Below are 23,662 nucleotides of genomic sequence, written 5' to 3' on the forward strand. Positions count from 1 at the left end.
TTGTCTTCGGCTCTGCAGCACAGCGCCAACTGCTGCCAGTTATGACGAGTGCCCCCCACACCGAGCCGATCCAAATCGAGCCAAGTTGAGTCGAGTCGACTCGAGTCAAGTCGAGCAGAAGCCCGACTGCGCCACTAAGAACATTGACTAATCAACATATCAGCACGATGGCCATGGCCATAACCACAGAGAAAGAGAGAGAGAGAGAGAGAGAGAGAGAGAGAGAGAGAGAGACGGGAGAGAGAGAGTGAGAGAGGCAGTGCCAGCTGGAGGGCAGGGAGCGAGCTGGCGTTGCGTGTTTGCGACCAACCCATGCGGCGTGGCAATTGCAGCAGATAATGGTGCAAAGTGCCGGCCAGATCATGGCAAAAATAAAAATAAAAATAATAATAAAAAAAAAAAAAAAAAAAAATGAAACCAAAGGGGATCCCGAAATGAATCGCATCGACGCGACATGGCACGGCGGCAAGTTGGCGACTATCGATGCTGGATGCGTGCCCGCTCGGCATGCTTGGACCGGGCTTGTCATTAGCTTACAGCTGCCAGCGTGAGCTCAATTACAGGCGCTGCAAACAGCTCTGGAGCACCGGCCTGGGGGCCAGGAAATCGCTGGCTATTACAAAAATGTCCCAGTTCATCAATAAATACGAGTTTAATTGTGTGACACTGGATGTCACCCGATGCTCATTAAAGCGGCCCCAACGCTCGACCTTGAGACTCGCTCGCTCACTCACTCACTCACTCACCCGCTCTCTCGCTCACTCGCTCTGCTCGCCCGGATCTATTTCCAGCGACTAATTGCAGGCCGGCAAAACCAATCGAAAATCTTATTTGGACCAAAACATAAACATAAAGTTTGCCCCGCGGCCATCATCAGCGCAGCTCGTTAAAACTTAGGCGATGCCGAGACACGAGAGACAGAGAGAGAGAGAGAGCGGGGTAGTGTGTGAGAGAGAGGCAGATGTTGTTGGCTTTCTTTAACAACATTTGCCCTGTTTGGCATGCGTGATAATTTGAATATAAAAGCATATTACTTAGCCCCCAGCTTGGGTTACTTGGAAAGCTGATGAGCGCGTACCATGACGACTACATCAAGCCAAACAAGAGAGAAGAAAACAACAACAAAAAGAGACAGAAAATCAGAAGAAAAAAAAACACACATTTCTCAGACATCAAAAAAATGCATAATTAATTTACATTTGAACCCGGCTCATGTCTCTATCTACAGTTTCCCAGCCAGCCATCAGACGGCCGCCCAGAGAATTGTCAACGTCAGCCGGAGCTTGGCTGAGAGCCAAGAAGCAGCTGAAGTTGATTTGCTTTTTGTGGAGCAATTAAACGCAGTTTACGATGTGAAAAGAAGCCATTAAGGTCGCGCATGTCACAAATTAGCCAAAAACTTACAAAACCTTTAAGCTTTCAAGACGCCGCAACAACAGCTAAAAGCAACAAACAGTCGAAGCCAACATAACAAACAAAACAAACAACAAGAGAGGAAAAGAGGGGAGAGAAAGAAACAGAAGGAGAGGGAGATGGCGAGAGGTACCTGAAGAGCATCTACTGCAATGAGGTCTATGTATAGACATAGATATAGATATAGATATAGATATAGATATAGATATAGATATAGATATAGATATAGATATAGATATAGATATAGATATAGATATAGATATAGATATAGATATAGATATAGATATAGATATAGATATAGATATAGATATAGATATAGATATAGATATAGATATAGATATAGATATAGATATAGATATAGATATAGATATAGATATAGATATAGATATAGATATAGATATAGATATAGATATAGATATAGATATAGATATAGATATAGATATAGATATAGATATAGATATAGATATAGATATAGATATAGATATAGATATAGATATAGATATAGATATAGATATAGATATAGATATAGATATAGATATAGATATAGATATAGATATAGATATAGATATAGATATAGATATAGATAGACATAGATACATAATCTTTTCTCAATTGCTGGCTATTTAAATTTAATAATACCCTAGGAATTTCATGCCTGCTGGCTGTAAATTATTTCCCAATTAGTTCTGCGCTTCCGATCGCTCAGTTTGTGGCAGCTTTTTGGTGCAACCAATTGTTGCCGCACGCCCAGCTAGAGACGCGGACGCTGCCTCCCATTAGCCAAGCATTTATAGAGTCATAACAGACCAAGCAAAAGCCAATTGCACATTCTACACACACACACAGAGAGATGCTGCATGTGTGTGTGTTGGCAGAGTGCCAAAAAAGAAAAGCCGAAGAACACGTTAAGGCTGCTAATGCCGGCAAAGCTTTGATTAGCATTTCACATTTGGCAATTGAAAGTCTTCAGTTAATCGTTTGGCATGGCCAGAACAAACCGATTGCAGCACGCAGCTGAAGCACAGCTAGCGCATACCCTGTAGCAACTGGCATTCACAGGGTATACGCATAGAAAATCAAGAGCTTGAACAAAATATCTTCCATTGTAGTGCGGCTAAATGTTTATTAATAATTGTGATTGGGTAATTATATTTTTGGTTTCTAATTGACCTTGCCAGAGCTGAGCTGCGTCAAAAGACCAATATGCATAGATGGAGATACAAATGGAGACACAGATGGCGATGGCGATGGAGATGGCGATGAAGATGGAGATGGAGATGGAGATGGAGATGGAGACTTTGCCAATCTCTCACGGCCTCGTGACTTTGACTGTGACTCTGAATTGATTTTGTATGAAAAAAAAAGAAAAATGCTGTGCATGAATTATGTACGCACAGCTATGTGTGTGTGTGTGTGTGTGTGTGTAGTCAGGCTGAAGCTGTGCGTTGCCCCCTCGCTGAAAAAGCGAGCAATTTGATGTTGCTTATTATTTCAGGCCTGACGATTAAAGACTGTGAGTGGCTTTAAGGCAACAGCAACAGCAAGAGCAACAGTAACTGTATCTGTATCTGTGTCTGCGTCTGTGTATATATGTATTTGTATTCGTATTTGTATTTCTGCTTCTGCAATTGCATTCGCACTCGTTGCTTTGTGTATGCGGATCGACTACCTTGAACCGCGACCCCAGCTGCCTGCGCAGGGTGGTAGCTGGGGGGCTGCGGGGGGAACGGCGATCGGCGATAGCATTTTGTGATTGCGATTTGACGAGATGCCAGAGCATTCAGGTCCGGGACACAGAGACAGCTAGAGGCTGACAGCACACACACACGCACACACACATATATGCATGAATTAATATTGCTGTCTTTTGTTGTTGTTTGTGTTTTTGTTTTGGTTGAGACATTGAGGCATTACGCATACGACACGCTGTACGAATCACAATCAATCGAGTGTTGCTAAAGGCGCAGCAGTGCCACTTCCGGCCAACAGATGGCGCACGTGTTGGCCAGCAGAAGGGCCAACTGAAATTGTATGCCTGCTGCTGATCCTTATTTTAGGCCAATTTAACGCATATCGCTGTCTCGCTCCCTCTCCCTCTCCCATCTACACTCGCTTGTTTATGACTTGCAAAGAGCAAAGCAAGCGCAAAGACTTTGAAATTGGCGAATTGTGCACAGAGCTTTGCGGGAAAATTCAATTTAAAGCCAGCCACAACAAAGCAGCAACAACAACTGCAACAACAACAACAAAAACAGCAACAGCAATAAATTGTTTCATTCGCGCACCTGACACATAAGCTCCGAATTGTCGTCTTCATCTGCAGTCGCGACCGTTCGACGGGATCGCATCGGATCGCATCGGCCAAGGTACAGGCAATAATAATAATAACAACAACAGCAACAACAACAACAACATTGGCCTGTACATGGGATTGAACATCTGGTTGGTGACTTGCTGTGCCAACGCACCGTGGTGCGAAACCCTTGCAATTAGGACACAAAAACATATGCATGTTTCAGCAAATTATTCAAAAGTGTGTGTGGAGGGAGGGGGGAGGTTATTATCGTAGCTAGCCTAAGCACTCGCCCATTAAGTCTCTTAATTTGCCAACTCAATCTCGTGTCACAAATTGGCAGTTCGTGCGTTTGCCAGCTTAAGAACTTGAAATAGAACCTAGGAAATGTTATTCCAAAAATTTAAATAATAATAATTACAATAAAATATAAATAAAAAAATAATACAATATTATTCAAAATATATTTAAATTGGAGCTGTGCTGAAGTTAGCTTAGCTGAGCTTGAGCTGATTTCTGTTGCTGTATTTAGGAACGTCAAGATTTTTTAAAGGATAAGAGAAATTCTATAAATAAATAAAAAAAAAAAAAAATACAAAAAAAATATTCATTTGATTTCATTCAGCTGAGTTAAAGATGATGAACTGATGGGTTATTATATATATTTACATATTTATTGATATATGTATGTAAATTATTTTGTAGAGCTTTCCTTAGGCCCCTTGATTGTACTTATTATTGTTTGATTTGATAGCTATTGGAAATACTTCTATCATATTCTAGCTCAATCAATTTCTCTAGTTCTCCCCTTGGCGAGCTCCCATCTAGCTTTTAGTTTTTGCATGTTTACTGATTATAGTTAGTACATAATTATATAATAGAATATATAGTACTTGAATATATATACGTACATATTATACGTATACTTCATATAACATGTGTATACTTGATATGTTTAAAACAAACAACACAACAAATCATATTGAAATTTCATATGCAAAATAATGAAAAAGCTGAATATTAATATCAGAGTATAAATAGAATCAAAAATACATCTTTCTTCCGTATCTCGTTTATCTTATAGTCCTTCCCCTTCTACTTCTTTTGCTCCTACTTCTATTTCTTTTTCCTTTTCTCTTATATTATTTCATATATTTTTCTTTATTTACTTTAAATTCTTCGACTATTTCTTTCTTTCTGCTGGCTAGAAAACACTTTTTTCTGTTCTTATTCTTCTTCATCTCAGGTTCTTCATTTTATTAGATTTATTCTACTTCGCACTCACTATTTTGTTCTACTTATTTGACTGATTATTCTTTTAAATTTCTCCATCTTCATATATTTCTTCTCATTTCATTAGTATTCCTTCTTATTCTCTTTCCTATATTATTTCAAAAATTGTTTGTTATTCTTTTTACAAGTTCTCCTTGTTCTATTACTTCCACTACTTTTTCTGGTAACTTACTCTTTTATTGCATATTGCACTAACCTTAAATGTTATTCACTTTCTGCGCCTTTTTAGCGCTTTTGTACCACTGTGCAGGGGCAACAGCGGCGACACTGCAATTATTGCAAAGGCAACGGATTATGAGAGCTGGCGCTGAGCAGCAGCAGCAGCAACAACGACAACGACGACGACGACGACGACATGTCGGCATGTGAATGTCCGTCCCCAGCAAGAGGGAAGGGCGGGGCGGGTCGGGGCGGGGCGGAAGGAAGAGGAGGCAAAGCAAGGGACTGTGCAACTGGAGAGCGTGCAAAACGATTATCGTCCTGGACGAGGACGAAGCCGAGGGCAATGGATAATATAGGAGATATCGCTTACGTCCAAGCAAAAAGGGAATATCTCATTTTCTCTCTCTGGAACCGGAATTGCTTTCCACCTCATTATAACTCAACTGCTAATTCATGACGAAATATGTTAATAAATAGGCACAGGCAGCAGAGCCACTGCAGCTGACTGGAGCTGAAACTGCAACACGACACAGCAATGAGAGTAAGCCAGAGAGAAGAAGAGAGAGAGAGAGAAAGGTGTCTAAGAATCGTTAATAGAATATATGGAAAACATATGTGAGGATATGTTTAGTATAGAAAATAGATAGAGATATGAAGGAATAAGAGGAAGGGGACGAGAAAGAGGAAGAGACACGAAAAAAATAGAAGATGATAACGAAGAGTAAAGTAAAAGAAGAAGAAAAAAAAGATGAGGAAAAAAATATTATGATGAAAATTAAAAATAAGAAGGAAATGAAGAAAAATAAGATGAATAACAATAAGAAATTAAAGAATAAGGAGTTGATGAATAAGAATGAGAAGAGAAAGAGGTATCCCTCATGAAGTAAAGGAAACAACAACCCATAGAGAACCATATATAGAAATGAAACTATTACCATTGTTACTAAAGCGAAATTGCTGATATGATATATTTTATGATATCTTTGAGCCTAAAAAAATTTAGCACCTTTAGGCAAATACTTGAAAATATGAGCAATATGGTATATATGTATATATATAATCATCATTAATATAAATCATCATTTAGGTAGCAATTATTAACATATAGATTAATTTCAAGAATTTAAGTCTTGGAATCGAAAACGTTTATAGTTAGTCCTGAAGGAGCTATAACTATGAAACTGAACTTAGACTTTCATATGGAATTTCCAATTATGTAGAATTTGTTTATGAAGAAAACTAAGCTTATATGTATGAAGTCTATACATACAATATATCATATACATATAAGTATATACTAATAAAGCTTAATATATAAAATAATATCTATCTTTATATATACATATATAAAGGCCAGGTTTTCAATATATTTAGTATATCTATGCGCAAATCCAATCGTTTTTCTTTTTCTTTTATTTTTTTTTTCTTTTTTTGTGTGCAAAAGTTCAATTGGTTTTAGTCACGAATTATATGTACATATATGTGTGTGTGTATATATCTTTAAATGTATATCTAAGAGACTAGCAAACGCGGCTCAATATAATAAATGATTTATCAGCAATTTGTCAATATTTATTTATTTTGTTTTTGTGGCCACAACTCTGCGGTGGCGACAGAGCAAACTGTATTGTCAAAGCTGTAGTAGTTGTTGTTGTTGTTGTTGTTGTTGGCTTGGCTGCAGCTGCAGGTGCATTGAGGCATTGGTGGGCCCTGAAGTTGGCGTCAAGCGTCAACGCCTGAGCGACAATTATTGCTGGCAATCAAGCATAGGCAAATCAGCGACTGCCAGCAGCCGTAACGAGACGCAGAGCCAAGAGAGTGTGAGAAAGAGAGAGAGAGAGAGAAAGAGAGGGCGCTTAAGACAAACAGAGAGCGAGAGACAGAGAGAAGTAAAGCCTTACAGACTTTTTGTTAACACTTGAGCAGAAGCTGTGTGTGTGTGTGTGTGTGTGCGAGTACCTTATGAAGTTGCAGCATGAATATATATATATATATATATATATATATATATAAATATAGGTATATATATCTGAACACAGACATATACTATATGCCTGACAATAGCATATAATAAAAGGAAAAAAGTCAACTGGCTGTTCTGTTCTATAGCTAATTATAAGCATGGTGTAAATTTACAATGCCAGTGTTTACAGCTCACGAACAGGCGATTATATATACCAATATACCGATAAATATACATAGGCATACCTATGCCAATTCACCATCTCCCTCTCTCTCTCACTATTTCTTCTCCTTTTCACTATTTAGAGCTATGCGATTTGACAAAAGGCAAAGAGCGCGAGATGTTAATGTAAATATTAAGACAACTGGCAAATATCGAAATTCTTGACAGCAAAACACAAACACAAACACACACACAAAGATAAATATATATATATATATACTATATAAATATAGATAAACGACTTTGCTCAGCGCAGCTGGTCAAAAGTATTTCAAGGACTTTCATTTCTTTAAACTTTGTTTTCACTGCAGAGCAGCAAAACTCTTTCTATATTTAATTTCTGTATTTTTACCAACCTCTGGTAATACAAGGTGTTAAAGATATTGAGAGACGGATCTCAGTTCTTAGCAGATTTCCAATTAATTTCAGCATTGTCCAGATGGAAGTTTGGTTCTTAAAGATATTTATAGATATAGAGAGAGATACATATAGTGTATATATAGAAAGCGAGAGATTTATTGAGTGAAGATGATAAACTTAGTGAACAAATCTAATGCTAACAACAAAACCATTATACCCTGATTTCCCATTTTCAACAACATCTCATACATATACATACATATATATGTATATGCTATCAAAAGTCTGTATATATAACTTCAACTCGGCGTACTCATTATAATAAACTAAATTTCGTTGCTATAACTCAAGTAATTCTCAAGATCTGCTTAAAAAGGCAGTGAGAATCATCAATATACATAAATAAGATTGTGTTGATTTCTTTTACATATATATTAATAATATTATTAAATTCTATGATTTAAGAGCTTACAGAGAGATAAGCAAACATATAGTCTATATAAAAAATATATATTTTTTATATATGTACATAATATAGCTACGAGCTGCAATGAACTTTAAATGCCCTCAAGAGTATACATATATGTATAACTCATAATACATGTATAACCATAATGTGTTACCCATTATATAAAGGGTTTACATATAACTTATTCTATATTTAATTAGTATAAGTATATAAAAAGTATATGAAAATTATTTATATAGAGTTTATATGTAGCACATTATATAAATATAGATATAGCCCCTTATATGTATATACTCATTAACAGTTTTGACTTTGCAATCCTTAATTTAGTTTGTTCTACTAGTAAATCTACTCAAATTTCTTTAAGTCTTTGATATAACTGAAGATAGCTAACAACATATTGTCTATGAGTAGTATTCACTTGTTATAATGTCTCATATATCATATTTCTTTTTACAAATATTTTGGTATTATTTTCAATAAAAAAAATGCCTAGACATTCGGTAAGAAATTAATTAAATTTAATTTAAAAATTTTTTTTTCATATTAAGGATATGCATTGCAAATAGATCCTTCAAAGAAATATTAGTACTATAGCATGTATGATGATTATACATACATACATAGATATGCACATCTATATCAATTATCCATTGCATATGATATATACATACGTACATATAAGCATGTATATATCGTAGTCACTTTAAAAGTAGAGTGAGACAGAGAGAGAGAGAGAGGAAGAGATATCTGTATCAAAAATGTCAAAGGAAGTCTTTATCGAGCATACGCCATGTAACACTTAAAATCTATATAAAAATCTGTCGAACTTATATAAATCTAGAAAATATATACCAAGTATTTACTATATGACATACAACTATACAATAGATAGTTTCTTATTATCTTAAGATAATGCGTTTAAGCCAAAATAAGAACTTACCTGAATGCTGAGTTTAATTCTTTCTGCTTTTGTTAACTCCTTTCTTAGTTAATACTCTTGGAACAGTTGTTGTAGCTGTTGTTTCAGTTGTAATTGGTGTTGTTGTTGTTATTGGTGGAGTTGAAGTTGCTGTTAAAGTTGTTTGCTTTTTGTGTTTTCGTTGTTGTTGTTGTTTTGATCAATTTGCTTGATGTGTTTGTTAAGTTAGTTAACTCGTTTAGTTGTTGAACATCGTTACACACACTCACACTCACACACACACACATACATGCACATGCCAAACACACACGCACACTGTTGGGCATATGTATGTGTGCGATTGTTGTTGTTGTTGTTGCAAATGTTGAGCATTTTTTGTTTAGCTTCTTCTTCTTCTTCTATATTAACTAAGTATTATTAGGTGTTTGTTTTTGTTTTTGTATTTCGTTAATACTTCGTTGTCAGCTCTGTTTCTTCTACTTCTTTGTTGTTGTTGTTGTTGTTGTTAGCACCTTTTGTTGTTGTTGGTTTGTTGCTGTTAAAATTCTGATCACATCATAATTATAATTATATAAAATTATAATTATGTTTTTTTTTGTTTATGTTTATGATAATGTGCTTGTTGTTGTTTGTTTGTTGTAGTTGTTGTTGTTGTTCTTGGCTAGCTGTAAAATTAATGTTGATTTTTTATTATTAGAATTTGTTTTTGTTTTTTTTTTTTTCTCTCTATGGGTGCACCAAAACAAGCTCAAATCTTAAGTTCTGTTTTTGTTAAGCACAGCTGCACCCACACGCGCGCACACACACACGCACACGAATGCATATATAAGTTAACACAATCGACCAGCAAAACATAAATGTTCAGATTGATCACGCGCCGTCAGCATGAATGTAGCCGTTCCCAGCGGATATTGCACAACAGCAGCAGTGGCTCCAACGCGCAACAATGTTGTTGCCCGAAGTAATGCGATGCCTCGCGTAAATATGCAATGTCAGCATAATCAGGGTTTAGGGCTAGCTTTGGATATAAGAATTTATGTCACTGTACTTTAGTTGATTTTTGATAATAAAGAACGTCGGTCGTCGCCACGGGATTATTGAAGTCTACTCATTTTGTGCAACACCGCACACTAACATCTAACAACTACAGCAAAAAAGCTTAATTGGCGCCCAACCGAAACGAACCCAAAAAACAAAAAAAAAAAAAAAAAAAAAACGAAATTAAAACTTCGATTAAAACAAGCATTCAGTGAGATAAATACCCCACAAGTGCAAAAAAAAAAACAGCAAGACAACTAAAACGCATAACCAAAACGAAAAAAGAAAAAAAGAAAGCAGCATTAGACGAAGCAGTACGCAGCGAAGACACCCACCACGAAGCGGCTCATCAGCGAAGAAACACACAACATACAGTCTACTAACATAATATAAGAACATGTGAGTAGAGTGTTCATTGCAAAAAAAAGAAATTAAGGAGTAAAAACAAATAAAAATACAATTTCAACCTTTAAATATTAATTATTAATAACAAAAAACGCAGCACGCAAAATTCCCTGTCTTTACTTGCCCTATGAGTGATAGTGAAATACAAGATTTAATAACAAATTTTCGAAAAATTTACAACACAGAAAATTTAAAAATGGCTTTGAATTCAGATCAATTAAAAGCTATAGTAGAAGGCGCAGTCGCAAGCGCTTTAGCTGCTCAAAAAGATAGCTTTGATAGAAAATTAAACGAAATTGAACAACGTATAAATTCAGTACAGGTTAGCGCACCCGAGGTAGAAACTTTCAAGGAGGCAGAAATCAAAATAGGTGTTATTTGCAACGAAACCCTTGACATCATGAAGTCCCTCCCGGACTTTGAAGGAAAAAGCGAAACTTATGTATCTTGGAGAAAGGCTGCGCATATCGCATACAAGGTATATGAGAAATACGATGGTAGCTCAAAGCATTATCAAGCTTTGGGAATATTAAGAAACAAAATTAAGAACGCTGCTGATATGGTACTCTCTTCTTTCGACACTCCTCTAAATTTTAAGGCCATTATAAATCGGTTAGATTTCACGTACTCCGACAAACGACCGATATACTTAATTGAACAGGAGATGTCAACACTCCGCCAAGGAAATTTGACACTACTGCAGTACTACGACGAGGTAGAAAAGAAACTGACTTTACTTATAAATAAGACAATCATGACCTACGACACCACCGTTGCCTCTTCGCTAAATGAGAAATATAGAGCAGACGCCCTGCGAGTATTCATCTCAGGAACCAGGAAGGCCTTAAGTGATGTCCTATTCTCAGCTAGACCAATTGATCTTCCCTCTGCATTGGCATTGGCTCAAGAAGTTGAGTCAAATCATGAACGTTATATGTTCGCCACAAATTTCGCCCGCAGTATAGAAGAAAAAGCGCAGAAGATCGAACAAAGACAGCAAGTCAGAGACAAGACTCTAGCTCAAGACCCAAAACACAACCAACCAGGAAAAAGCCCACACTACAAAAGACCAGAATTCTCACCACGACAAGAACAGGTAGAACCAATGGACGTTGACTCATCTTCTCGCTTCAGACAGGCTACGCAACACCAACAAAACGCGACCTTCTCGAAACAGACTCAGTGGCCAAATCAACAACGACGCACTCAATACGAAAACTACAATAACCAGGGACAGGCAAACAAACGACCAAACAGCGGTAGCGCACGGTTCACAGGACCGAAACAGCAAAAGAGTTAACCACCTAGGAACAGAAGATACAGAATACGAGCAGGACAATAGCGAATACCAAGCGATCGCAGAAACCGAGACAGAAGACGTTGACAATGAATTGGACGAATACGACCAGGTCAATTTTTTAGGAATAAATCCCTGCTCCCGTTCATAGAGAGAACGATAGCAGGGAAAACCATAAAGTTGCTAATAGATACCGGAGCCTCAAAGAATTACGTGAGACCATTAAAAGAACTAAAAAATATTACGCCGGTAGAAAAACCCTTTCGATTAAAATCAATCCATGGCCACAACGTAGTTGACAAGAAATGCATAATGCACCTTTTTAATACCAAGACAACATTTTTCTTATTACCAAACCTCACGACATTCGATGGTATAATCGGACTTGACCTACTAAACCAAACCAACGTTTTATTAGACTTCAAAAATAAGAAACTAACAACAAACTATGGTTCTGAGACCATTAACTTTCTAAAATGCCCAGCCGTAAATTTCACAAGTGTCAAAGAAATAGAAGCCCCTCAGGCTATAACAACGGAATTTCAAACAATGCTCAAAGCCCGAGCAGGAGTATTTGCGGAACCAAATGAAGCGCTTCCGTATAATACAAATGTCATTGCAACTATTAGAACAGAGGACGAGAATCCCATTTATTCAAAATTATATCCATACCCAATGGGCGTATCAGAATTCGTAAACACAGAAACTCAAGATCTGTTAGAAAACGGTATAATACGTCCGTCCCAGTCACCATACAATAACCCCGTGTGGGTTGTAGATAAAAAAGGTACCGACGAGCAGGGAAGAAAAAAGAAACGTTTAGTTATAGACTTCAGAAAACTAAACAAAAAGACAATAGATGACAAATACCCCATTCCCAATATAGCCTCCATTTTATCCAACTTAGGCACAGCAAAGTACTTTACAACACTAGATTTAAAATCCGGATTCCACCAGATTTTACTTGCCGAAAAAGATAGAGAAAAAACAGCCTTTTCTGTAGGAAGCGGAAAGTATGAGTTCTGCAGGCTCCCTTTTGGCTTGAAAAATGCACCTAGTATTTTTCAGAGAGCCATTGACGATGTGCTCAGAGAGCAAATTGGAAAATCTTGTTATGTTTACGTAGACGACGTAATCATTTTTTCTGAAAATATGGAAAGCCATGTCAAGCATATCGCCTGGGTCCTAGATAAACTATACGAGGCCAACATGAGAGTTTCACCAGAAAAGTCGCACTTTTTCAAAGAAAGTGTAGAATACCTAGGTTTCGTAGTCTCAAGTAATGGTATAAAGACATGTCCAAGTAAAGTTGAAGCGATTCGTAACTATGAAGTACCAACAACTTTGTTTAACGTCAGATCATTCCTTGGGTTGGCAAGCTACTATAGGTGTTTCATCAAGGACTTCGCGTCTATAGCAAAACCTATAAGCGACATCTTAAAAGGCCAAAATGGCAAAGTGAGCGCCGGACAATCCAAAAAAATTCCAGTAAAATTTGACGAGAGTCAACATGCGGCATTCGAGAAGCTAAAAGAGGTTCTTGCATCCGAAAATGTAATGTTGCTCTACCCTGACTACAAGAAGCCGTTTGATTTAACAACGGACGCTTCATCCTCTGGTCTTGGGGCAGTTCTGTCACAAGGTGGAAAACCAATCACCATGATATCAAGAACATTAAAGGATAGAGAGCTTATCTTTGCAACAAATGAGAGGGAACTACTTGCAATAGTTTGGGCTTTAAAAAACCTCCGAAATTATCTATATGGGGTAAAAAAATTTAAATATCTTTACGGACCATCAGCCTCTGACGTTTGCAGTATCCGACCGAAACCCGAACGCAAAAATCAGGCGTTGGAAAGCTTTTATAGATGAATATAACGCAAACATCTATTACAAGCCAGGGAAGGAGAACTACGTTGCGGACGCACTGTCACGGCATAATATTCATGCCCTAGAGGACGATGTACAGTCAGACAGAGCCACAATTCACAGCGAAATATCGCTCACATACACCATAGACACAACAGACAAACCAATCAACTGTTTCCAAAACCAAATTATAATAGAAGAAAATAATATAGCCTCTGATCGTACAGTTATCCTATTTGGTAAGAAAATCCGACATACAATTCATTTCTCAAACAGAGACTCGTTAATCAAAAGAGTTTGCGATGTAGTCAAAAAAGATGTCGTAAATGCAATCCATTGCGAGTTACCAATATTAGCATTCATACAACATAAACTAATAGAAACTTTTCCAACAACAACATTTCGATATACAAAGTACATAGTAAATGACATTTTTGATAAAAACGAACAGAAAGAAATAATTGCAACAGAACACAATCGGGCTCACAGAGCAGCCCAAGAAAATGTGAAGCAGATTTTACAAGACTATTTTTTTCCGAAAATGACAAAATTAACGAACGAAGTTGTTTCAAATTGTAAAATTTGTAAAACAGCTAAGTACAATCGTCACCCACAAAAACAAATACTTGGAGAAACACCCATACCTTCCTATGTGGGCGAAATACTACACATAGACATATACTCAACCAATAAAAAATACTTCCTTACGTGCATAGATAAATTTTCAAAATTTGCAATTGTTCAACCCATCGCTTCAAGGACAATAATTGACATACAATCAGCAATTTTACAACTTGTAAATTTTTACCGGCATACCAAGACGATCTATTGCGATAACGAGCCCTCCATAAAGTCCGAAACAATAAAATCTCTGCTAAACAATCAATATAACATTCAAATCGTAAATGCCCCACCACTCCATAGTACATCAAACGGACAAGTCGAGAGATTCCATAGCACCCTCGGTGACATTGCAAGATGCCTAACAGCTCAAAGGAAAATTACTGACACTGTTGAAACGATACTTCAAGCAACTATCGAATATAACAATACAATTCACTCAGTAACGGACAAACGACCAATCGATATAATCCACTCATCCTCCCCAGAACTCGAAATAGAGATAGGAAATAAAATTCAAAAGGCACAACAACTCCTAACAAATAGAGTAAACGAAACAAGACACAATAGACAATTCCAAATAGGCGACACAGTTTTGGAAAAAACAAACAGACGCTTAGGGAACAAACTGACACCACTATACAACGAAGGCAAAATTGACGCAGACTTGGGGACAACAGTCTTAATAAAAGGGAGGGTGGTCCACAAGGACAATCTAAGATAGGCAAAACATTAAATTCCCTTTTTTATCTTTTTAGGATTTGGACTATACTTCTTTTTGCTACAACGATAACAGCGAAATTGACTGACTATACTAACATGGACTACATACCGATCTTGGACGGATACGTAACCATTTGGACGGATTTCCAATACTTGAAGCACTCAACCAACCTTACCCTATACTCAGAAATAGTAAAAATACGAAAGAATTAGCAAACCATTTCCCCCGATCACATATGAGAATGTTATTAGACGCAGACATACAACATATAGAAACATTAATAGCTACAGTAAATGTCCACCATAGACATGCTAGGAGTATCAATATGCTAGGCACCGTTCTAAAGGTCGTAGCTGGCACGCCAGACCATGATGATTTCGAGAAACTAAAATTTACACAGAATGAACTTGTAGAGTCAGAAAATAGGCAGATAACCATAAACACAAAAATGCAGGAACAAATTAATAAGCTAACTGACACCGTAAACCTCCTAGTAAAAAACACAAAAGTAAAACAAGTAGACACAGAGCATTTATATGAAACGCTGCTAACAAGAAATAGAATAATTATCTCAGAGTTAAAAACCTTAATACTATCAGTAACACTTGCAAAGGTTGGAATTGTAAACCCCTCCATTTTGGATTCCACTGATTTAAAAAACATTGTTAATGAACACTCTATAAATATCACTATTACTGACTTAATGGAAGTATCTCAAATTAAAGTTTTGTTAAGCGAAAATTTTCTACATTTCATTATAAGATATCCTAAGCCTAGCATAGTATGTAAAAAATTAACCGTATACCCTGTCCAACACAACGGCATCATAATAAATTTCGCCGAAGACTACAATTTAGCTGACTGTGGAAATCATGTAATATCAATAGGAAATTGTAGTACAGCCCTCACAATAACGTTCTGCAAGAAGTCACCCTACACAACATGCGCTCAACAGCTACACTCAGGTGACACCGCACATTGTTCAACTCGGCCCAGCCACCTCGAACCTCTAACCATAGTCGACGATGGAGTAATCATCATCAACGACGGAGCAGCTACAGTCAACGAGCAGATGGTAAAAGGGACGTTCCTCCTTACCTTTGACGACAAGATAAAGGTAAACAACACCGTATACCAAAACCAAAAAACTACGTGAGGAAATCCCCGGGACCAGCGGTATCTGCGCTCTTAAATATAACAGACCACCAAGAGATACCAAGCCTGCCATACCTGCAGAAGATAAGCATAAAAAATCTGCGGGATATTGCTCAACTAGAGGAAGGGCTAGTAAGAAGGCCAATAGTATCTGGGCTAACCGTGGCCATCCTTTTACTCTCCTGCTACGCTTCGATGAAACTCTATCAAAGACATCAGAGGAACAAACGTCAACGTGATCTTCAAACATTAATTAACAGTTTCAAGAAAGCCGAGGACGTCATTCATCTAAGTGGGGGAGGAGTTAACACAATCGACCAGCAAAACATAAATGTTCAGATTGATCACGCGCCGTCAGCATGAATGTAGCCGTTCCCAGCGGATATTGCACAACAGCAGCAGTGGCTCCAACGCGCAACAATGTTGTTGCCCGAAGTAATGCGATGCCTCGCGTAAATATGCAATGTCAGCATAATCAGGGTTTAGGGCTAGCTTTGGATATAAGAATTTATGTCACTGTACTTTAGTTGATTTTTGATAATAAAGAACGTCGGTCGTCGCCACGGGATTATTGAAGTCTACTCATTTTGTGCAACACCGCACACTAACATCTAACAACTACAGCAAAAAAGCTTAATTTATACACTGAAACAAAATGTTTTGTTGCATATTTGGGTTAAAGAATATTTTTGCATCATTTATTTGATTTGATTTGATTTTTTCTATATTAATTCGATTAATTTTTTTTTTATTGTTGTTGTTGTTGCTGTGTATTTGTCCGTCCGAGTGCGATTTTTTTGTGCGACAGGCAGAAGCAGCAGCGCCGCCGCTTTTGAAAACGGTTATAAAATCGCACGACACAAAAATTTGCTGCGGCAACGGCGACGACGACGACGACGACGGTTGCTTCTGCTGCGGCTGCTGTCGTTGTCGTTGTCGCTGCTGTTGTCGCCATTTTTGCTTGGCAAAACTTTTGTGCACTTTGCACTCGCTCTCGTACACACACACAGACCCACACACACACACACACAGAGGCACGTGCATGCATATATATATATGCAGCTAATGCGCTCTCGCTCACGCACACACAAACACATACACACACGGCGAGAGAGGACAACGACAACGACAACGACACAAATAACAAACACACACACACACATACACAGTCACCCGCACCCGACGCCAACGACGACGACGACACACACAATCAAAAACTCATTCGGCTACTTGGGTGCACACGCCTCCTCGTGCTGCCAGCCCTCGGCCCTAAAGCGCGCTCGGCCACCAGGCAGACCAAGCATTTCTATGTGCCACACCCCTACGCCCTTTGCATGGACTCTAATAAAAAGCCAGCCAGCCGCAGCAGCAGCAAGCCGAAAGCCAATAAAAACAAAAAAACAAAAAATAAACGAGAAAAAAACGTGCCGAGACGAAGGTTTTGCGACAATATGCGACGACGCTGACGCTGGCAGCGCTGTTTGCGTTTGCCTTCGACCAATGACACTCGACGACAATATTAAAGAACACTCACACACACACACACGCACACAAAAAGAGCTACGCACACAGCGACAGCATGTATATACGAAACATGCAAAAAGCGAATCTCAAAAAAACGAAATGTCGTCGTCGTCGGCGTCGTTCCGCGGCTGGAATGGGGGCGAACAGCGCTGCAGATGCTGAGGGACAGCAAAATATGTATTAAAAAGAAGAAAAAAAAAAAAAATTACGCAGCCACACAGAGTACCTCAAGGCAGGCGACAGCAGAGACGACGTCGGCAGCGACGACGACAACGACTATGTAATCCAATCGAATCGAGAACAAACACACACACTCGCACGCACACAGTAGAATGAGAGGGGGAGGTAGAATAAAAAACGAACGCAATTGAAACGCCGAAACCAATCCAGAGGACGCACAAAATGACGAAGCAGAAGAGCAAAAGGCGACGGCAGCAGCAGCGACAAGCGACAAACGACGCGCGACACTTGTGTATGTGTATGTGTGTGTATGCGGCTGTGCTTGTGTTTATGTGCGAGTGGGAGCGAGAGCATGGCAATTGGAATGCAAGCCAAAAGCAAGCAGTGTAGGAATAGGAGTAACTGTCGAGTAGGTGGTGCAGGACAGCACCAGCACCATCTGAACAGAGCAGAGCAGAGCGAGAACGTTGTCGTCAAACGACGAGCGCGACCCCTACAACAACAGTTAGCTGGGCTCTGCCAGCCAGCCAGGCAGCCAGCCAGTGGCGACAATTGAGGGTAGTCATTTTTTTATGCTCGTCCAGTACATAGCCAGTCAAGGACTATATACAGTTATACATGTGACTCTCTCTCTATGTGTGTGTGGGTGTGGGCGGAGGGTGTATGTGTTTGTGTGTGTGTGTGTGTATTAGGGGCAGTTTTTATGGCTTGTCCAAGTTTCACTTGCAGCACATTTTGTGCATTTGCATTTCGCATTTATCACAGAGTTTCCTTTTTTTCTCTCTACTTTTTTCTCTTTACACATCAAAAACAAAAACACAAAAAAAAAATTATATTATTATTATTATTATTTTTTGCTGCAATTGCAATCAACTAAAACTATAAATTCTCGTTGATGAAGCACAGTAAAAAAAAAAATAAATAAAATGAATATATACCAAATTATTGCATAAATAATTTAAATAAAATGCTGGTAAACGAACGTGGAAATGTTTTTAAATCTTTTTTGCGATTTTCGTTAATTTCGTTATTTATTTAATTTTTGCAGTTGTTCTGCGCTTTGCCGTTTTAGCGACGGCAAAACAAGACGCGCGCGCGCAACAGCAGCAACAACAACAAAACAGAAACAGAACGCAACGCAACGCAACGGAATACAACAGAACAGAACAGAACAGAACACAACACAACGTACAGAGGAAACGTACACAACAAAACGACAACGAGGAGCGTCAACGACAGCGACAACGACAACGATAGCGACAGCGACGGTGGCAGTGGCAGTGGCAGTGGCTTGGCCTGGCTTGGCTTGGCTGGGCTATGGCAAAGTCGGCAGCGCAGCCAATGCCGGTGGGGGCGACAGTGCAGCCACAGCCACCACAGCTACAGCACAGCAACGGCAGCGGCGGCTATGGCCGCGACGATAAAATATCGGTAAGCAGTTCAGTTCACACAAGAGAGACTATGACTGCGACGACAACGACGACGACGACAGCGGCGACGGCGGCGGCAACGACGACGACGACGGCGACGACGATTGCGATGCGATTGCGATGGCGATGCGGCAGCGGCAACTCAACTTTACTATTTGAAATCACATCCAACGCACGTCGCCGTCGCGGTTGCTGCTGCTGATGTTGCTGCTGACGCTGACGCTGCTGCTGTCGTCGTCGGCGTCGCATGGGCCTGGGCAGTGTTTGGCGCTCGTGCTTGGACTCGGAGACCGAGACCCACCTAGCGGCGAGAAAAGACAGCATAAATACACACAACAGCCACACACACACACTCACACCGCCTCTCTCTCTCATATATTTCGCCGCATGCATAAGCTGAACGGCCACTGGTGGCGACCAGCACACAAACACACGCACACTCACACACCAATGCACAAATACATATACTGGCGCCGCAAGTGTCCATTCGCTTCTGTGCGTATTGTAGTGCTTGCTCCCTCACTCTCGCTCATGCCCAGCCCATAAGCAGCAAGCACACCACACACACACACCGAGAAAGACGAGAAAAAACATATTGGAACTAAATGGCAAAGAGAGGGAGAGTGATAGAGAGAGAGCCAAAAAACAAGCAAGCAGTTCAAAATTGAATTCGAATGCTTATTTCCCACGTTCGCTCTTAAGAGCGAGCTCTGCGCTCTTTAGTGTTAGCGATGACTCTCTGCACTATGATTATGCACCCTACGATTCGGCCAACTGTGAGCTGTTATCAATGAACAAATAGTTTAAAAGGTTTCTGTATTACTTTCAATACTTAGCTATGGTACTATAATATATATTTTTTATATAAATAATTGTAATTTTTTTTTTTATAGCATAATGGTTCAGCTTAGCTTCTACTATTAATTTAAATACATTTTTGTAGGGCATTTAGAAGCTATGCTGGCCGCTCTGCTCACTGTCCAACTCATTGTGGGCGCTGGGCATGGCTTGAATCAAGTGTGCACTAATGAAATAATTAATTACGAGCACAAGCACAAAATTCAGCCGTTGCTCAACACACACACACACACATATATATATATGCATAGTGAGAGATGGGGTCTATGTACACTCGCATATATTTATTTGTGTGTGTGTGTGTGTGTGTGTGTGTGTGTGGTGCTTGCTGGACATCTTAGCTTTAAGTGTCTCTCTGTGTGTGTGTGTGTGTGTGTATGAGTATCTATTTATGTCCGTCTGTGTGTGTGTGTGTGTGTGGATGGGGTGTCGCCGTTTTTGATGCAGCCAAAAAAAATCGAACACAACAAATCAAATCAAATTTAATTAAACCATTTTAAGCGATTTCTCAGCCACAAAATGCTATTTCCATACAAATGCACATGCATATATACATATTCATATTCATATTTTGAAATATTTATATATTTATATACAAATATATTGAAATTTTTTCATCGAGTGCCGTCGGCAAATTTCATTGATCATCGATTAATTTAATTGTTTTTAGGTTTTGTTATTCCATATCAAATACCAATCGAAAATGGAGGGAAAGAATAAGAAGAAAGAATAATATAAATTATTTAATCAATTTTGGTGTAGAGAAATATTTATATTTTAGAATATGAATAGTTGTAAAAATAGTATTAGTAATAGTTAAATTTTATGTACATAAAAAAAAAAAAAAAAAAAAAATACTTTTATGTAAAAATAATTAGTTTTTTTATTTTTTATTTATTGCCTTTCAAGTTATAAGAAAAAATCTGTAGAAAATATAGAAAAACGGTATAATAATTATAATAAGGCTTTTGTTCCTATAATTATAATTGTGCATGTTTTTCTTATCAATTTAATATTTAAAAAATCATTAGTCTAATATGATATTTTTTTTATTATATTTAAAATTGAATTTTCCATCAAACATTTTTTTTTTTTTTTTTTTTAAGTTTTAATTAGCTAATCTGTTGATTTAATTGATTAATATTGCTTGTGGAATTATCTCTATGAAAAATTCATTTTCATTAAACTTTTTACACTTAAACTATTTTTTTTTTCACTTTTATTTGAATAGGTTAAGTAAATTTGATTTATTTTCTGTGACATTCGCTTGATAAAATATTTATTTATGTGTTACTTCTACATACGTATATATTTATGTTCATTTTTCCTATATGAATATTACAATTTTATTACAAATTTGTAGCTTTAATTAAAGTTTGAAATGAGCATTTGTTTTTTATCTTGTATTTGTTAAATAAATATTTTTTATATACAAATGGAATTTCATTTTGTATTTTGGGTTTCGAAATGAAATCATATGTACTACATAAGTATATATGTATGAATATCATAATTAATTTCTTCGATTATGTATTTAAATTGAAGATTCAGTCTAAAATTTTGATTTTGAATGACTTTAATATCTCTTTTATCTGTTTGTACTATAGATTAAATATGTATAGAGATATTTAATTGTTTTATATGTTCACAGATATTTATGTAAATAAACATACATATGTACATATATGTACATATATCTATGTTTGTGTCCCATTTGAAGGTAAATCGTTTGTTTATGTGAATTTCCTTCCTCTTTCCTCTTTTCTTCCATTTGGCATATTCCTTCTGCTGCGGCTCAGCACTCATGGTACCGTTAGCTGCTTAAGTCTGTTCGTAATCGTCAACGATTTATATATATTTACATACAGAAGCATATATGTATATGTATATACATATACATATGTATGCATGTATGCGTATGTATAGAGCTCTCCTTTTCCCACACGCATTCACCAGAAGCAGCAACAACAACAACAACAAAAGCAACAACAACAACAAATCGACGACAACTGCGACGTCAGCCAATGGAGCCAACGAATGCGGTCGGCAATGCCACCCTAAAGCCCCACCCCACTCACCTATCCCTCCCTGCACCCCGCGGCGGCTCCTACTACACCACCACCGTCACCTCCACCTCTCGCTCTAGCACACGCTGCCCACGCAACGAATGTGACACAGTGAAATGTGTCGCGCGTCGAACGTTGTCGTCGCATCGGCAGCCGCGCCCCTCGCCGCGACGCCCTGCTGTGACCCTACCCGATCGAAAAAAGACAGCATTGGTCAAAGCCGAAACGGATGGCCGCGCATGGCTTTGAGCGAGAGCGAGAGACAGAGAGGGCGCGCGAGCGAGCGAGAGAGCGCTAGCACAAAGGCGTGCGTGCGAGTGGGCTACAACTAGAGCGTGCCTCTCGCCTCCACACACACACACACACAGCAATTGCCACTATGCTCTCACTCTTATGACAATGTCGGCAAAGCAGTGCAAATGCCTTGCTGCTGTTGCTGCTTGGTCAAGGAAGGCAGGGTGGCAGCGAGCAGAGCGTGCAGACAGAGGGAATGACTGCGAGAGGGAGTGTGGCAGGGAGGAGGAAGGGAAAGACGGGTGCTTATGTGTCAGTTTAGGGCCAAGCATTAAAATCGCAACAAAATTGCGACAATTGCGACAACTTGACCCAATAGCCAAATAAATATTTATGTGCATCAAAATGCTTATGAATAGATCATAACTGTTATTTGGAGAGTGACACTTCAATTGCTGTTGTTGTTGCCGGCGTTGTTGTTGTTGTTTGTTATCTTTGTTGTTGTTGTCGGCTCAAACTTCAAATTGGAGTGTGGGAGCGTCGCGGTCTTTTGTTAGCCAATCTGAAGGTCGTCAAGTCCAGGCCCCAAAGACTCTCGCACTTAGCTGCTTCCTCTTTATCTATCTCACTCACTCTCGCTCTCGCTCTCGCTCTCACTCTCTTTGTGCGCTTGCCAAGGATTGCTAAACCGGTTTTTATTTCGTCTGCTGATTGCAATTGAGGTTTTAGCGCGCAGCATTTGAATTATCTCAACACTCGCAAATAGTTGCAAATTATCAAATACTTTGGCTAAACGATCGTTGTTCCACCCGCAGCATCACTTTGTATTTTGTTTTCAAGATTTAACTCAGCAGGATAGGTGATTACAGAGAGAGAGAAAGAGAGAGAGAGAGAGAGAGAGAACTAGCCTTAGATATGAATGCATGTATGTATATACATACATATGGTTGCACACATATAGTTTTACTTGATATTAGAATATTATATAACGATATCTTCATGTTGACTGTGCTGAGTGGGCTAATGTATATTTTATAAAAAATTTCAACAAGTGTTCGTCTAATCCAATTTACATAAAACTTATCACTCTTTCTCAATTTTGAAACTCTGTAGTAGAATATAATAAGAGTAACATAGATCGATTTCAATCTACTTGAGATATTA

At 38.4% G+C, this 23,662-nt stretch overlaps 1 protein-coding gene across 1 annotated transcript in view; it reads right to left on the bottom strand.

The window, feature by feature from the left end:
• The window catches only part of LOC6586138, a 31,462-nt gene extending 22,034 nt beyond the window's left edge, over window positions 1–9,428 (bottom strand). The window contains exon 1 of the mRNA XM_044009834.1: window positions 9,119–9,428. The gene's annotated coding sequence lies outside the window, so the exon portion shown is untranslated. The remainder of the gene's footprint in view (window positions 1–9,118) is intronic.
• Window positions 9,429–23,662: the final 14,234 nt, after the last annotated feature.

The sequence above is a fragment of the Drosophila mojavensis genome, unplaced genomic scaffold (genome assembly GCF_018153725.1).
Source record: "Drosophila mojavensis isolate 15081-1352.22 unplaced genomic scaffold, ASM1815372v1 contig_136, whole genome shotgun sequence".
Lineage (NCBI taxonomy): Eukaryota > Metazoa > Arthropoda > Insecta > Diptera > Drosophilidae > Drosophila > Drosophila mojavensis.